We start from the raw sequence: 4,834 nt of genomic DNA on the forward strand, positions 1-4,834 counted from the left end.
TTTCAACACCAAGGGACACACGGCCGTATACTTGATCGTGTGTCACACACGGCTGAGACACACACTCGTGTCTCAGTCCGTATGGACAAAAATAGGCTATTTACCAAGCCAATTTTCCACCCAAATATGCACATACCTACACAACCAAAATGGCACCAAATCATATCATAATTGGATATCCAAATCAACCACAACCAAGACTAAAATATACCATTTCAATATCAATAACTAAAATACTTATAATACCATAATTTGGCTTACTCAAATCATGCCATTTCACAATTCCAAAACATTAATATGCACCACTTCAACTAAATATTTCTTAGCCTATAACCACAAGTACATCCATCTACAATTCATCAACCATTAGCTACCTAGAATGTTGCACTCAACAATTCATTACCAAGCAAGCATGAACCACATCACTAAGAGGCATTAAAAACATAAAAATATACATCACATAATTTCCAAAATAAGCCAACTTACATGGCTATCATTGTAACAACCTAAACCCGGTCTAAACGTTATGGCTGAATCTAGGGATGTCACATGGAATAGGGTTTGAAATAAAGATTGACAAGTTAAAACCGTTCCAGTTAATTAGCTTTTATTTAATTCGAGAAAATGTGAACTAGCTGATTTACCTTAAACATGTCTTTTAAGCAGAAGCTTTTGAAACCAATTATTTTACAAAACCGAAAATCTTAGTTTTTAGAAAAAAATCGTGTTTGTTGAGTTACAGTTTAAAAATCCATAAAAAATAGTATAAAATCCCAATTTAAACCAAACAGTCCAAAGTCCCAACATTACAATAAAAAATACCCAAAGATAATATAAAATCAAAAGCTGTAATAAAGCAGTTCAATAGTGGTGGTCACCGTCAAGCCCTCCACTACACCAATCTGCCCAAATCTGGGGATTACCTGTACAGATTAAATAGAAAAAAGGGTGAGTTTTTGCAAACTCAGTGTGTAATCCCCACAGAAAACATACATACAGATACACATTAAAAAATAATCAATTACAGATTTAGTTTGGGCCTTGGCCCATTTGGATACAGTCTCAGATATAATTTAGGACATTGGCCCATCTCAGATACAATATGCAATAGCAGAAAATCAGAATCCTACCCATCAGCCTCTATATACCATCTCCGTCCATCCCTACACACTATGTGGGGATTAAATCAACCCACCAATTCCTACACACCAAGCTGTACCGAAATGGGACACATAATCAGAAATTTGTAGCAGAGCTACCAGATAACAGGTTTAATAGCCTTTCAGACACTTCCTCCAAATAACAATAACCCACTTCGATGCAATGTAACATACAAAAGATGTCATGCTATTATGCAATTATAGTACATACATTCAGATATCATAATTCATGCTTAGTATAGAAATCAGACAGACAGATTACTCATATAGGGGTCAAAGTAGGGCTTACCGACCCTTCAGTAGGTCCACAGACGACTTGGACGACTCGTGCAACCTTAGACAACTTTCAAAAAAATGGGCTCACACGCCCGTGTGGCCCAAACGGCCCAAAATGGCCTTGGCCGTGTGGTTCATTTTTTATGTAACCCATGCTAGCTAAATATTCATATATGTTTTCACTACTTACTTATATGTTCATTCAAAGCAATTTACTTGAGTCATTGTCACTAAATTATTTATATCTTGAGCTATAGAATTCCAAATTATGATCCGCTTGATGTTTTTGAAACTAGACTCAAATACCTTTCTACCATAAAATTTTTAGATTTTATAGTTTATCAAATAAGTACAGTAAAATCTTCAAATTTATCCCTATTCTACTGTTTGACAACTTCAACCTCACCTTACTAAAAATTATTTATCTCTTAGTACGAAATTTGGATGATGTTTCTATTTATTTCTCTTGAAAATAGACTCATTAATAATTTAAACATATAAATTTAACCGCCTAATTTTTTTTACAATTTTTGATGATTTTTCCAAATTTAGAATAGGGGAACCCGACATCATTCTGACCTTGTCTAACAAAATTTATTATATCTCATAATATACAATTCCATTGCTTACACTGTTTCTTCCATGAAAAACTAGACTCAATAAAATTTAATTTCATATTTTATTCAACCCTAACTCAATTTCCACTATTTTTGATGATTTTTCAAAGTTAGACTACTGCTGTTGTCCAAAACTATTTTAGTGCAAAATGTTGATTTCCAAGTTTATAACACCCTTATTTCATTTCTCTACATTTTTTCGCATCATTTTCTCTTATTTCTCTTATTTCTTGACAGCAAGCAATTTTGACTTTTCGTTGAATATCATTTTCTGTGTTTCAGGTACACACCTGGTATCGATTCGCTGTGTAAAGTAACATGAGCCTTCAAAAACCTATATTTGACCAATATATCCCCTAATTAATCACTTGATTCGTCAATCAAGCCAAATATCCCCAATATAAAACTCGAGAAACTAAACCAACAACGATTCAACAACTTACCGCGACGAATCTGATAACCAGTCGTCTCCACACACTGAAATATTCGCTTAAAACCTTTGAACGGCACCGAAACAAGAGTAAAACGAACCCTTTGTTAATTGCCTAATCAAAACATGATAACTAAGGGGAAAAATTCCACTTATCAAAACAGATGAAGTCGAATGTTGCACCTAAAGAGATGACTCACAAAAAAAATACAAAACTGAAAAGAGTAGGGAAAAGATAAGAGAATTTTAGCTATAGCGCAAGAGATGAACCGATCAAGAAAACAAAAAAAGAGGGGAAAGAGAAGAAACAAGATTCGACCAAAAGGGAACAAAAACCAAAAGTGAACAAGAAGGGAGAAGAAACGGCAGAGAAACAAAAGTCTAACGTCAGAAAATTTGTTGGGAAAAAAGAAAATAGAAAACTGATAAGAAGAAAATCTTATTTTGATAATTTCTCCCCAATTATCTCCTAAAAACACTCCCTATTAACCCACTAAAACACAACTACTCAACAGTCCAGTTTAATTTGAACTCCACCATGCCACACGCCTCAAACAAAAATTAATTCTCCTGCTTGGGCAGGGACTCGAACACAAGACCTCTTACACACTAACACTCCGTTTAACCACCAGACCAACAGGCCCATTCTGATATATTTTTACCAACAATCAAATAAAAGCCTACTGAACAAGAGTAAGGCATAATTCATTCAAAATACCAAAATTTTCCCAAGCAAAAGCTTGAAATTGGGACCTCTCAAACACTCTAAGAACACATAACCACTAAAGCTGACATATATTTGTGTCATATTTTCAAAATAACGAAATTAGAAATTTTGGGGCGTTACAATTCTACCTCCTAAAAGAAAATTTCATCCTCGAAATTTACCTGATCAAAATAGGTGAGGATACTGCTAACGCATTGCATTTTCAGGCTCCCACGTGGCCTATTCAGTGCTATGATTACGCCACAGAACCTTTACCAGAGGTATAGACTTCCTCCTCAGAACCTTTACGTCTCTATCCAGAATCTGAATTGGCTCCTCTTCAAAGGTCAAATCTGGCCTAACCTCAATCTCCTCCACTAGAACAACATGTGTACGATCAGAGTGGTAGCTCCTTAACATAGAGACGTGAAACACATCATGAATCTGATCTAACTCTAGAGGTAGCTTCAACTAATAAGCGACCAGTCCCACTCGTTTCAGAATCCTGTACGGTCCAATAAACCTAGGCTCAACTTACCCTTATGACCAAACCTTAGAATCTTCTTCCATGGCAAGACCTTGAGGAACACGAAGTCCCCCACAGAATACTCAATCTCTCGACGCTTGAGATTCGCATAGGATTTTTGTCTGTCAGATGCCGCTTTCAGACGATCCTGAATCAGTCTAACCTTATCCTCAGTCTCTGATACTAAATTAGGACCCAGAATATGTCACTCGCCCAACTTAGTCTAACATAAAGGAGTGCGTCACTTACAACCATATAGTGCCTTGTAAGGTGCCATCCGGAAGCTAGACTGGAAACTATTACTAGAGGCGAACTCTACTAACGGTAGATAATCCTCCCAACTGCCTCAAAAATCGATAGCACAACTCCTGAATCTGAGCCTTAAGCTCTACAAGCACCATCGGTGCCATTCGATAGGGAGCGATAGACACCGGAGCTATACCTGAAAATAGCTCAATCCCAAATTCCAACTCGCGATTCGGAGGTAACTCCGGTAGCTCCTCAAAAAAGACATCTGAAAAATCCTTTACCATTCTAATATCCTTAACTGTAGAATCCCTAGAATTCGAAACACTTACGTAGGCTAAGAATGCCTCACATTCCTTACAAACCATCTTCTTTGCCACCAGTGCAGAGATCACATTAGATAAGTAATTCTGGCATTCTTCAATCATGACTACCTCCTTATCCTCCTCAGTCTTTAGTACGACCCTCTTAGTCGCACAGTCCAAGCTAACACTATGCTTGACCAACCAGTCTATCCCTAGAATTAGGTCGAACTCCCCAAATAGAAGCTCCATCAAATCAGCTAGGAAGATTTCCCCTTGTACCTCTAAAGGAATGTCCCTATACAGTTTGCTAACTCTAACAGATTGCCCTAATGGGCTCAGTACCATAACCTCAGTTGTAGTGTTCTCAATTGAAATCCCCAAGTTTCCAAATATGTTGTTAGCTATGTATGAGTGAGTAGACCCTATGTCTATCAAAGCAATATACAGTACATCAAGAATAAAGAACATACCCGTGATGACGTACGGAGTATCTCCATCCTCTCGATGATGAGCAGCATAAACTAGAGCCAGCTGCCTTGCCTCAGCTTGTCCAGCACCTCTGCTCGGT

The sequence above is a fragment of the Gossypium hirsutum genome, chromosome A01 (assembly GCF_007990345.1).
Source record: "Gossypium hirsutum isolate 1008001.06 chromosome A01, Gossypium_hirsutum_v2.1, whole genome shotgun sequence".
Lineage (NCBI taxonomy): Eukaryota > Viridiplantae > Streptophyta > Magnoliopsida > Malvales > Malvaceae > Gossypium > Gossypium hirsutum.